At 41.2% G+C, this 14,144-nt stretch overlaps 1 protein-coding gene across 1 annotated transcript in view; it reads left to right on the plus strand.

Moving 5' to 3' along the window:
- Positions 1-4,052: 4,052 nt before the first annotated feature.
- LOC308388871 (ras and Rab interactor 2-like) overlaps positions 4,053-14,144 on the plus strand; it is a 43,389-nt gene continuing 33,297 nt past the window's right edge. Inside the window, exon 1 of the mRNA XM_080869828.1 lies at positions 4,053-4,265. The gene's annotated coding sequence lies outside the window, so the exon portion shown is untranslated. The remainder of the gene's footprint in view (positions 4,266-14,144) is intronic.

Consider the following 14,144-nt stretch of genomic DNA (forward strand, 5'->3'; position numbering starts at 1 on the left):
TTTCCATGCATGTGTAAAATGTTTCTGCACAGTTCTGCATGTAGAAATTCTGTCTGAGTAGACCCCAAACTTCGCAACCTTACAGAGCAATGGTCAGGATGACACTATCCAATATTTCAACCAGGAAAAAGTCATACCCCATCATACCACCTTTGTGCTGGTATGACAGGCCTTTTCCCCAGAAGACGTTTTAACATTTGTGACGGTAAGGAAGGCTCAGGTCTAAATAATGCAATGAATGCATGCTGGTCTGGTTTCAAAGTTTCCTCAAGTTACTGTCACTGATTTACTGTACCACGGTCGTGGCTCATGACAACTGGCATATCTCTGTCAAAACAACTTATTTAATCTTCAGTAAATGCAGAACCGAGTCTCTTTGGCGATCTGCCCATAATTCTCTGATAATGATACTTCGGAGCTGAGAGTGACACATGCACAATATTCCCGATAGTCATCTCTGTCCTCTCATGGGAAAAGTACAGCAAATGGGAATTTTGTTTAGCTCTGCAGCTTCTAAACGGCACTGGTGGTTTGCCACCTTTGGTTCCTCTTTCAACAACAACAAACAAACAGAATATTAAGCAGTTTTAAATGATCTGTGCTGATCTATGGGAAAACATACATTTACAGTGTTTTACAACTATAAGGAGGTAAAAGGAAAGATGATACAACTACAAACAGATCAGGACCGAAAAGAGGTGACTGGAGAAGAAACGCTTAGTGCATCGTGGTCCCCCAGAAGTCTGAGTGTGTCACAGCACAAGTACGTGAGGGTTCATATTCACCTGATTCAACAAAATTAGCAAATTCAAAAATGAACATTTTAAGGCTAATTATGAAAGTATACAGGGTGTATGGCTTGTGAAGCTAAACTGACAGATGGGTTCAGAGAAGAGGGGCCTGAAGGCTCTATCTCCCATTCTGCTTTTAAAAACTGAGAGTCTGAGAGTGCTCTGTAGGAATAATATAAAACTGCGAGGTCTGATTCAGGACGTTATATGTAAGCAGAAGGATTTTAAATAAAATTCTACATTCAACAAGAAAACAATGATGAGAAGCTAAAATGGGAGGAAAACTGTCTCTTTTCTAGTCTCTTAGAAGTATCACTGTGGTGTTTTGCACACAGTGAGAGCTCTATTTGGAAGTTTTTTCAGGAAGGTTTTGGAAGATGGTAATAAATAGTAATCAGAATAGTCCAGACCTGAAAAGAAAACAAAGTGCATGGACTAGCTTTTCAGCATGAGTCTAAGACAGGATGTTTCTAATTTTAGTAATATTGCGCAGAAAAAAAAATCTACATATTTGTTTAATTAAGTCATGTGGCTACAACCGTAGCTTGCCTCCATCAGTATGTGAATGCAAGAGTGAATGAATAGTGGCATTGTAAAGCGCTTTGGGTGCCTTGAAAAGCGCTATATAAATCCAATCCATTATTATTATTATTATAATGTGTGAGTTAAAGGACATATCATGATTAAATATGACACCAAAGAAATGTGAGTCAGTGTGAGAGTCTCATTTCAAATTTATTTCTCATATTTTTAGGGCCTAGCACAATAAACTCAGTGCTGTCTATATGTTAAGCCTCTCTGAAATGAATGTAATGAATTCAACCATAAAAAGGCACCTAACTGAAAGAATGAATCAGTCTTGTGTCTACACATAACAGAAAAAAAATAGCAACAAATCATTTTAAATTGCATTTTAAATTTGCAGTCTTGCAGCCCGTTGATCATTTCTTCACATTTCTTTAGTTGAGTTTATGAAATTTTTTTTTAAAAAAAAATCAACCAATTCGGCAGGCACCAACAAGGTCATTCCCAAAAAACTATTGATTGAAAGCTTGGCATATTTTGGTGTGGTGTACAGTTTGTCCTTAAGAAATTGAGGAAACACGACAAGTACAACGCGAAGAAGTGGAAAGTCTAAAAACTATCTACAGCAGATAAACAGTATGTGAAAATCATGTCCTTGAGAATGGACGGTTGTCAAGAAGCCACTCTGAAGGGATGTAAACACAAAAGTATATACCAAGTTCTAGAGTATTTAAAAAAATTGACTTAACAGCGTGTACAGAAGAAGTCGGGAGAACGGTACAACAGGGTTTTTAACATATGTCCATATTATGGCCCTAGATTAAAATGTTCTTAAGTTTGTGTGTTAAGAGTACACTTTTGTCGACTCCAGAGGAATTAAAGCCAAAAACTTCAGACCAATACGGTTTTCTCAAATGGAACACGTGACAAGAAAATTAATTTTGAGTTTGTTTTTGTTGCTTTTGCGTGTTGTGGGGGGAGGAGGCAACATCATTGCCAGGGTAGGAAGTATTGAAACCATGCCTTTAAAATAAAACAGTTAGTGTCTATTATTAGTGTCTAACCTGTATGCGACAATACCTGTACTTTTATTTTAAAGGCATGGTTTCAATACTTCTGTTAGGTGACGGCTGTGTGCGGACAGGGATAGGACCCAAGATGCAGACTCCAGAGACAAACTTAAACCAAAACAGCTTTAATGCTGAACGCAAACATAACATAACTGGAAAAAAACTCAAAATAAACCCGGCCAGGCGGGAGGCACTGGCAGCGACGTAGTTCAGGGGGCCGTCCATGACGGCGGCGTAGGTCAAGGAGCCGGCCATGACGGCAACGACGTCCAGTCATCGGCCGGACAGGACATGCAGGACGAGCAGGATGTGCCAGATGTGCAGGCCGGACAGGACGTGCAGGCCCAGACGGCATGGGGACCCCAGGCGCAGACGAAGCTAAACACTCGGAGGCCGGACCAGGCGGCGCCGCAGAGGCTGGGGCCGGACCAGACGAAGCGGAAGCAGACACTGCTCCGTCTCGCCGTTGAACTCCGAGGAAAAGGAGTCTGCAGGGTCCACGTTCTGGTCGCGATCTTCTGTTAGGTGACGGCTGTGTGCGGACAGGGATAGGACCCAAGATGCAGACTCCAGAGACAAACTTAAACCAAAACAGCTTTAATGCTGAACGCAAACATAACACAACTGGAAAAACTCAAAATAAACTAACACCAGTGGACTAGCAAAACACACAGCAAAATAAACGGTAGATCACGACATGGATACAGAGAAACACAGGGCTTAAATACACAGAGGGAGCAATCAGGGAATGAGTAACAGGAGGGAAACACAGCTGGGGCAAATCAGGCCTAACGAGACCAGGGGAAGCAAAACCAGACACATTAACATCAGACATGGACTTCCAAAGTAAAACAGGAAACATAACACAGACTCACAGGCAAGCACTAAAACAAAGGGAACAGAGACGTGGGACCAGGGCAGACACAGACACTGACTGGACGTGGAAATACAGCAGACAGGAAAGACAGCAACAAAGGAACAAAGACAGAAAACCAAAACACTAAAACTCTAACCAAACCCCACCCAGAGGACCTTAACTAAGAAAAACCCGTAAAGCAAAGCTAGAATATAATGAAATAACAAAATCAAATTACCAAAAACACAAAACACTGGGTCACCGACCCAGGAACCCTAACAACTTCCTACCCTGGTCGTACCTCCGGTTCCCACTGACACTTGGAAAAATAAGTGTTGCGAATGTGAAACAAACACAAGAGAAGTTTTCTGTCCTTCAATTGTTCTTGTTCTGTGCTAGATATTTTCATTTTTATATGAAACTTTATTGTTTTGTTATTTCAATATAGGGTTAAAGCTTATCATCACTTATTTTTGTTTTTGAAATTCTCTACTGTTACTGTGATTGTAACTGCTCACGAAAGTGTAAAGAACAACATAGTTTATTTGCAAACATTGCTTATTTAATCTGTCCAAACTCCAAAGTGTACTTTGAGTAACACGACAGTTGTTATTATTCAGTGGAACATTCGTTTTCTTTAATATATTTTTTTATATATAGCATGTAAAGAAAGGCTTTTGGAAACAGCACAGATCATTGAACTTAATTTCGCTCTTTGGATCTCTTGACATGAGCGTTAGGTATTTTATTTTGAAAACAAAAGCGGAACTCGTTTCTTCTTGCGGATCGTTTTCACACTCAGACGGAAAGTCTGCTCCTCAGATGAGCTTGGACCATGGGGGAAGCTACAGCTGGATGGAATCTTTTTCTTCAGCCGACACAGTGAGAAAAAGTAACACTGACAACGTGTAACAACCGAAAGTAACGCCGACACGGAGCAATAATGCTCTCACACATTCAACAAGTAAACGAAGCAGTGGAAGTTTCTTCTGCCAAAGTGAAATAACCCACAATCCGCAAGAGGTAAGTAAGTTTAAAGTTCAGCTGCGTGTTCTTTGTGTGGCTGCTGTGCACGAGTCAAAGGTCTTTTTGTTTTTTTGTTGATTATGTTCCGCTTCGAAATTCAGATGTAATTCTTTCCGCCAAGAAAAGCCGGCAAACTCACAGTTTCTCTAACAAAGCAGCGTTCTGTGAATCCTGCGGGACGTGTTGTACAGCTTAAACACCACCTGTCGCGCGGCGTTTTCCTGTGCCCAGTCCACAGAAAGCCTCCGTACTTATTTCACGCATGTTTAGAAAATACACGGTGTTCAGTGAAAACACACGGAGCAAACTATGTCATTTAGATAAGTCTTCAATCTTATAAATAAATAAATAAATGTGCAGTATTTACAGTAGCCCCTGCCTTCAGCCCATTATCAGCGCTTCCCTTCAGTCCGCGGTCAGCACTCCTAATTAAATACAGATTTATCGATGCATTTTGATGTCTGTTCATAACGTGTTTTCAGCGTTGTTTCAAGTTGCAGGGATATAACGAGTAAGATTACTTATCATAAAGTAGTTAATGGGTCCCTCTACGTTATTACTGGGAAGGAGTTCGCTACAACAAGTACAGCAAAATGAGCTCTGAATGATCATGTAAATTTGTTCTCCAAACTCACGTAGCCCGAAGCATCAGAGTGTTATTTCAGCTCGGCTCACAGATCCACTCGTGTGTTTTGTGGCTCAGTTGTCTCCCCCCCCCCCCCCCCCCCCCCCCTCTTTGGCTGCTGAATGTTTCTAGCTCACAGGCTGGCATATTGTCTATTGTTTACATGGTAATTGGACTGCTGTCTAAGAGTTCTAGCTGTGTAACCGTACTCATCATCCTCAGTCTATAACATCATATCATCCTTCTCCTGACTGTCTTATTTTCCTTGAAGAAGGTTTGTGTGTGGGGGGGTGGGGGTGGGGGAGTATTTCCTGGTACCGGTCAGGATCCTGGTTTTCCAATCTCCTCAGAAATCTGCTAATGTGCTTAGTGCTCAGGACCCGAAGCAGTTGCTGTACCTCAAACCTGAGTCACAGGGCAGGAATTCAGTTTGTTGTTGGAGTACCACAGTTATGAGAAGAGATATAGAAAATATGTATTTTAATTCTTTAAATATGCAGAGAGAGGTATGATTGTGGTCTTTGATGAAGCGTCACCATCACAGAAAACCACTCTCCTTCCACTTAGGTAAATATAGGTAAGTATTTCTCATCAGAGGCTGGAAAAGCAAGAAAAGGGAGTTTCTCTTTGAGGAATGAAACCAGTTCTTTCAGAAGTGCTTTCATACCAGAGTGTGACATAATAAAGAACAAGACACCAATCAGTGTGTTACTGTCATTCTGACTTAATTTAGATATTGTTGACAGGTAACTTGACATTTCATATAGGTCCTGCTGGTCCCACTCTTGTCATACTGAAGCTAAAACCTGGTTATAACAGAGTACTTACTGCCAGAAATAGGACTGCTTAATTATGGCAAAAAAATCTGAACTATTTCTGTCATTATTACAATCCACATTACCCATTATCAGTGTTGTCCTCGACCCTCATCCCCATGTCTTCCATACTGAACAAAAGCCCAGGTAAATACAAGTTACTGCTGTTAAGCAAAGGTTGTACTAGCAACTCTTTCTTTAACCGGGACACCAGGGCAGAGGCCATGCAGACTTTGAGTGTTCTTCCTTGTCCTGCGTGCGTTCTCTCTGGCTTCCTGTCACAGTCCAAAGACCTGCAAGTTAGGTTAATGCTAAATTATCCGTTAATGTGCGATAGATGAAGTGAACAGAATAAAGTAGCATATGAATATATCTTTGAATATTTTTTCTCATAGCACTCCAAAGCACTTTTAGTGGTCACTAAAAAAGAGCTAAATAAATGCCAGTCCGTTTCCAGATTTAAGCTGTGATGACATTAGGCCTCATCTGCAAGCATTTACCTTCAACTTCCAAGAAGGCACAAGTCTGCAGTCACATTAACAGACGAGATTCTGTTTCAGTGTTCTTTGCTAACTTAGGTCTTTAAACAAGGCAGGCAAGTGGCAGTGCTTTTGAAACCTGTACAGAATGGCTCTGCCTTCAAACAATTCTTGGACTTCCAAATATTTAAATTTGCATTTTTACCAGTGCTTAGCTAAAAGGTAAATGGACTGATTCTTATATAGCGCCTTTTACTCTCCCGGACTACTCAAAGCACTCTATACAACATGCCACATTCACCCAATCACACAAGCACTTTCTTTCTATGCTTAGTGCTTCCTAACTTCATTCATACACATTCACAGAAACTTGGGGTTAGTATCTTGCCCAAGGATACTTGACATGTAGACTGGTGAAGCCTGGGATCGGACCTTCCAATCAGTAGGGGACAGCAGGGAACCTGTAGATGTCTGCAGTACTATGTCAGATGCTGCATAATTAGTGGTCAGGTATGTTTAGTGTATAGAAAATATACATAGTGTACTTATGTATACTCTTATACATAAGAGAAGGTGTGTTGGTTGAAAATAATGGGGACAGAACCTGTATTGTTGAACCTGAACTGTTTACTCGTCACATGGTAACCTAAAAAGCTGACGTGCAAAATGATTATATTTTTGCATATCAGCGGGCGTACATATGAAAGGTAAATTGTACTTTTCTCCTCAGGTTTCAGAGAACTTTTTACTAGATGGCACGCTACCGATACTGATACCGATATCATAAATTTGGATATCTGCCGATACTGATATTAATCCGATATAGTGTATTTTATAGTCAATAAAACGGTTTGTTTTTTATCTTGCTGCATTTTGTATAAGTTCATACTCAGGTTTTAAAAAACAAAACACTAAAGCTATTCTGTTATACCTGTATGCAAAAACACACTGCACCCAAAATATTTCATAGTTCAGCAAAACTGATCAATCTAATAAACTTGAACCTGCACCATCCTCCCTATTCTGGTATTCTAAAAAGTACGTAGTGGAAATATTAAACAACTTAATTAATAGGGTTGCCAATGTCAAGCAAAAAAATTTTGAACCACCCCCCACCTCATGATGCTTCATCAACGTAATCGACTTTAATGCACGTGTAAAACAAATGCACAGAAATCAATTATATTTCTACAATAATTACATAAATTCAACATCTTTCTTCAACAGAATTGCAGACTGCACGGATGGTACCTTCCCAAAGGAAAAAGTACTGTAGGTTCTAGGGTACCTACTAGGGTATATATTAGACTCATAGTTACTATATACAATAATGGATTTCTATACATTTTGCATCAGATGAAAACTTTGGTTGTAAGATTCAGATTTTTTTTTTTTAACTAGACATGAGAATAATAAATAAAAGTATTTCTTTGTGCCCCCCTCTCCCTGTTAATGCCCTACCTGGCCCCCTGGCAAAACTTTGCTAGACGCGCCCCTGCACAGTTACCAGCTGTCAGCTACGTAGAAAAGATCCTGGTGTAGAAAGTAATATTAAATACATTCTAACAACAGCTTATCAAGCTAAACCAGCTGCTGTTGATTATTATTTTGGACAACAAAAGGGGCATTAATAAACGTCTTTGCTATTTAGTGCACAATATTTGAATAAACTAACAACATCCACCAACATAGAACTGTGGCAGTCAGTGCAACTGAGGTAGGTATTAACATCAAGTCTAAGACGACTCGCTTAATGGAGCCTATTTAGAAAAAGTGAGTGGCAGGTTTTTTTTAAGAAAAGTAGCTTTTCTGCATGATCAGCAGCCAGCCTGTTTCTGTTTTCATCTATAATGTGTGACACTGAGCTAAAAAGCCTGTCACTTTCCACACTGCTACATGGGGCTGAGAGGTATTTATGGGCCATTTTAGCCAAAGTGGGGAACCTGATTTTGTTGACACCCCAGTACTTCAGAGGACTGTCTTCACGAGGGCTCGGGGCCTCTCCGAGGTACGTGTCGAGCTCAATGGCAGCACCTGCTGCCAGCGGCTGTGCTGCCTGGGGCTGCTCCTTAGCGATTTCGTCAAATACAGTGTCCAGACTGCTGCTAGTGCTGGCCTGGGCCTTGAGGAACAGTTTAGCAGGAGGTTCTGCAGTTTCTGCCCGACTCCCCTCTGCCTCAGCTCTGGACATCATCTGCAGCTCCTGCTTCAGGTGCAGCTTGGCCTCCGGAGCAGTGTTGTTGGAGAAGAAGCGATCTTTATACCTGCACAAAATTCATGAATGTATTAATATGTGGAAAAATAGGACTGATTTTAGTTTCCCCTAAACCACTGTCACAGATGCCAGCCATTTGACTTTCTGGTAGTAATAAGGGAAATATATTTCATATTATATATATTGCATACATTTGTATTTGTGTATTTTAGTTACAAAAATATAATATTTTCAGATGGAAATTAATCTTACATTTAGTGCTGTAGTTTATCATTGAATACCTATAGCACACAGACTTTACCTTGGGTCAAGTATGGTGGAGATGAAGTCTCGACGTCACTGAAGCGCTTCGTGACAGCTGCCTGTAAGGTTGCTTTCATTGTCTTGACGCTGTGGTCCTCGTCTGTTTCTCTGTTTAGAAGTCTCACTAGCACAGTCACAGCTGGGATGACATCAGAGGCTAGTGCGTCGTAGCTGCTCACTTTTTTAGTTGGTTCCTCAAAGGGGGCGAGGATGGCAACAGGCGTCTCCATAAGAGCCCATTGGTGAGCGGCGAGATAGTCAGGGAGTTCGTGCTCGGACACATACACGCCCAGCACTCGCTTTTGCTCTATGAGGGACTGGAGCATGTAATACGTCCTGCTGCGGTCTCTTTATTGGCTGGTTGAGCTGTCCCTGAATGTCCTCGAGGCGGGAGTAGACTAAGGTGGAATGTTTAAAATGCCCAACTATTTTCCGCCCCACTGCTAAAGCATCAGCTATGCTCCTCTGTGCTAATAAGCCCTCACAATTATGTGATCTAACAGTGTACCATTTCTTTTACATCACAGAAATGGTTGTAGCTCTGGGAATTACCCAGTAATGACAAAATATTTCCTAACTACTTACAAAGACAGCTTGCTTCCTGCAGAAAAAAAATACTGCGAGAGTACACTGTTCATTAACCTTGTTTCATTCTACTTTTAAATACTCTAGGAACAACAAGTAGGCCTGCAGAGCGAGAGCGAAGTGCTCTAATAGGGTGATATGGTACTACAAGGTCATTAAGATAAGATGGGGCCTGATTATTTAAGACCTTGTATGTGAGGAGCAGGATTTTGAATTCAATTCTGGACTTAACAGAATGTTGACCCTGTGCTAACTTGCATATGACAAATAAAACTGAAAGCTGAAAACAGTTTATGTCTTAACAAGCATTTATCAGCGTGTTGTGCGTCAGACAGCACAGCGGGGCTCTGTGTGTGCACTGATGGGTCAGCCAGTAGGAACATAGAAGAAATCTGCAACATACACTTTCAGAGAATTTCAGTGAGATGTGAATGTCACCATTTGGCTAGCAGCTACTTTGATCAGCTGTTGGCTCAACAATAAAAAGACAGACTTATGGGCTGCAGAAAGTCTGTTACCTGTGAAATTTCACACACTCACTATCCTACAGTTGTAACATGCAATGGAGCCAACTGAACCACTCTACTTTTTTGGGTACACAGCAGCACTGTATCCACAACACAAACGAATCCTGTTCTTATTTAGACAGGTGAGTGACTCATGGACTTGTTCTCCATCAGAACTGAAAGCACACAAAGTTCACATCTGGAGCTAACCGGGTAGAGGATACGTTGAGCCTGAGCTGTGATTTAAGTCAGGTGTTGCGCCATCAGCACTTTTATTGAGGTGCTGTTGAATTTGGTTAAGCATACTGCGTGTGAGTGGTGCAGTGCAAATACTTTGACAGCAGACTGTGGTGTGTTTGTGTGTGTGTGTTTACACAGTCTGGCTGCAGAGAGCTCTCTTCTCAGTTCAAATGTGTGTTTGTGCAAGTTGGTGATCTCTGTGCTGTGGGACAGGTTTCCATGGAATAAATCTGTGCCCTGTGGTGAGGGGACACACCCTGCTAATGTAAAGAGGAGTGCACTCGCACACTTTTAAAAGCTAAACTTAGCCTTTCTAAGTGGAAGTAACTACATGGCTGCCAGCGTAGCCCATGACCTACAGGAAATCCCATCAGATGGAGGAGAAGTGCTCAGGAATGGCATGTGGACATTTTTTTTTCTTTTTTGGCCAACTTGGTCTACTACTTAAAGTACTGAGAGCCATTCTGTGCACAAGTTTCCTTCCTTTTCATAAAATAGCCAGTGATTACAAGGAATGAGTGGAATTGTCTTCTTCATAACAAATTGGGAAAAAACCTGAATATTTTTGTGAATGAGTAAACATACTTCTGGAGTTGCCCAATAGTCATTCGGAAGTGGAAGCTGTGGAGATGCTAAGCTTATGTCTGTCAGGGATAAAGAGACTGGAAGGTGTTGGCTTAGGTTGTTGGCAGCTATTAAGCTTTGAAAATAAGATGCTAAAACGAGTCACCAGATATCCTTTGCAGCTGTTAGTGCGTTTGAGTGGGCTGTTCAGTCTGTGTGTGGAAAACACTGCATGCCAGTGATGCACCACTGATTTATGATTTCCCTGACTTTTCCAAATATTGCCTCCCACTGCTCAGTTGCTGTAGGTTGGTAGGTAATGATACTGGATACCACTGTCATACACAGTAAGTTGGTGAAAAATGTTGAAGGAGTTTTGTATGTGAAGCCAGGTGATATTTTGATGGCGCTACCTCAGCTGAACCCCCCACCTAGGGTCAAGGTCTGGGACTGTGTGTGGGATTTTTTCCCCCCATTATCAACAGGATGATAATGAGGGGAAACGGAAAGGAAACAGACACCAACCTGAGTAGTGTTTGTTTTTGAGTGTCTCTGAGCACCAGAGAATTGTGACTTGTTGGGAAATAGTAACCGAACACATAATGGTGAGTCATGTGGCACTGCTAAAAAGACACCTATGAAAATGAGTGTTGTACAGCTATATGTTAGGCTGGGAGGGTGGGAGCTTCTTGTGGTTTTAAGTGTGAACAGTAAGCTTCAGTAGTCCACTCAGTTCCTTTATGTCTCAGCACACATGCTCAGACATACAGGGACCTCAGACTGCTCTGAGGTAGAACACTAATAGGGTTCGTGCACTTGGTGCTTAAAAATACTGCAAAAGATGGTAGATCAGCTACAAAAAGCAGTATTAACTCCATGTAATGTATTCACTGTGAGGCTCTGTATTGAACCTATTGGTCAGTTATGTGAACACATGAATGTAATTTACTCTTCTCAAGGTCTCTTGGGACAGCATACGCATTTTTCACTTGAACTCAGACACACAGAAATATGACCATAACATTTCTTCAAAGGTTAAGATAATCTGGAGGAGGAAAGGAAAACAATGAATGTCTGAGATTTTTGAGACCTCAGGCAGCACTGTTTAAAGTCAGGCCTGGTCCTGTAGTGGTACACGCTGGGCTTCTAAACGCTTCTGCAGTCCTGTGGTCAGTGAACACATTTAGTCACTCTTACCATAGTGGTCTAACACGCTGTGTTAAAAAGGCTGGTACAAGTATTATGTAGTAGCAGCTATGCTAATACCAGGACCCTGAACGCAAAACATGTGATAGAGGTGTAGTTTTCATAACAAAAGCCAGGCTTTTGTTAAAGGATATGACTCATCTCAGTTTGTTTCCCTCTTTCAGCCATAGTTGTGGATTCCAGCATTGCTGAGCTGGTGTTTGCTGCACTTACGTTTGTTGGCTTCTTGAGTGTGTTTCATTTTTTCTAAAGATTAATGTGGACGTTTACATCACATCTAAACTCTGATGTGTCTCTTTGAACAAATGGAAAAAAAAATCTAAGGTGTCTACAGGTATGTCACATGGTTTGTATGTGTTGCAGCTCTGCAGCTGATGGCTGCTTTACTGTAAACATGACACAGTGACACACACGTATGATTCACGTTTTCATTTCCACATGTTCTGTTGTAGTAGTTTACTCGCCGACTTTGTTAAGCCCCATTTTCCTGGGAACCGTGCAGCATGTGACTTACTGTCACAGAGTGTATGTACGGACTGGTAAAGAAGAACACCAAATATAGTAACTGGAGGAAAATGACAGATGATTCCTTGCTTGTCATCAATGTCATTTCATTAAGACGGAGATTTTGGAACTCTTGACACTGAAATGTTGACGATCTATTGCAAAGCCCATTCTCAAATCAGGGTTATGATTTGTGGCCATAATTTATGGATTTTCCATAAACCATAAAGTACTGTTTTCAAAAGGAAAAAAACTGCAATGAAATACTCCGTGTGTGTTCAAAAGATACAGAACTTACATTAGTTCCAATGCAGACTTCAGCAGGTGATCAAACAGCTCGTTTCCTTATTCCTCATTCTTTTTATTACTTAATCATCTGGCGTTAACATATTGCACCACTGTTTGTTTCTCACTTTGTGTAATTTATGCATTCCTTCTGCTATTTATTATTCTGGGGAACTGGCAGTCTGTTTATTTTTCATGGACTGACAACCAGCCTTCCTGTTTACTGGGTTTGGACTGTGTGTGAATCACACACTTGCAGCTTGCACACACAATCACAAACACATCTTACTATAACCCCACCTGCTGCTTTGTTTTCACATGAGGACTTGACCCAACAGAGCCCCGATAGATTTGTGAGGAGGAGAGGAGAAACGAGGCATGCTGGGAAAAACCAAAACAACAAAAAACAGTGAGGTCGCATGCCTTCTGTGAATCTTTAGCTGTGCTTGCTTTCCAGGAAAGAAACCTGTTTTTCTCAAGGTTTCTCAATCAATGTTTGCCAATTTTCTCAAGCCAAAAAAAAAAGAAAAAAGAAAATTAATAGTAATAAAAGGGAAATCTGATGCTCTGGTGTTGTTGTTTTTCCACAAAAAAAAAGACTTCTCCCCTTGGTTCAACATCTAGATGTCTCATCAGTGCATCCTGTCCTTGTTTATTTTATCCCTGTGGTTTGGTCAGCTCCATTCACTGCCAGCACCATTTAGTTTCTAGCAGTGAATCTAAAGGATCTGGTTTTTAAAAATGGTGAGACTGTGTTGTCCTAGCAGAATGGACATGAGGAAACATGTCAGGCAACACCAACCTGACATGGTGCACTACATGTCATGGCTTGAATTAGTGAAGGTGGGTCCAGGCTGTTCTATCACTAAATGATCAGTGTTACAGAGAAGCTCCTCGTAGATTAGCTTATATGTGACTTCTTTGTCCATGTCACTGTTGGGCTGCTCTAGAGTGCATGCGTCATTGTTTAAGACGGTCTGCATAGTTTTACGTTCATAAACTGTCCAAGAGTCCCTCAAATCAGATGTTCGCCAAGTGATTCCTTTTTGTTAAAAATGACCAGATCATTGTTCTTTTCAGATGTTGGAACCCTGAGCCCAAGAGATGGTATCTGCTTGACTCAAATTGTTTTTCAAGGCTTAAAGGGTAAAAACACCTCAGTGGGGAAAACCAGCCTTAGGCTCTGTCCATGCTTACCATGATGGAGCTTCAGATATCTTAAACACTACCACTAGTGGGGTAGTGGACGCCCAACCTCACTCTCTTGGCAAAGTTCCATGTCCTTAAACTTAGAGTAGCTCTGTGTCATCACAGCTCTGTTACCAGGATTGTTATGGACAGAAGTTCTTGTTGCCTCAGGATTACATGTATAGATTACATATAATAGTTTTCTATACATTGCATTCCCTCATGTCATATATGTCTGAGGGCATCAACAGTTAGACGTTTGACCTCTAGCTCGAGTAGGGCTGTTCGATATAACGATATATATCGGATGACGATATGAAAACGTCCATCGTTTCATTTCACGCTATTGTTTGTTTCGTCG

Source organism: Rhamphochromis sp. 'chilingali', assembly GCF_963969265.1.
Source record: "Rhamphochromis sp. 'chilingali' genome assembly, chromosome: 20".
Lineage (NCBI taxonomy): Eukaryota > Metazoa > Chordata > Actinopteri > Cichliformes > Cichlidae > Rhamphochromis > Rhamphochromis sp. 'chilingali'.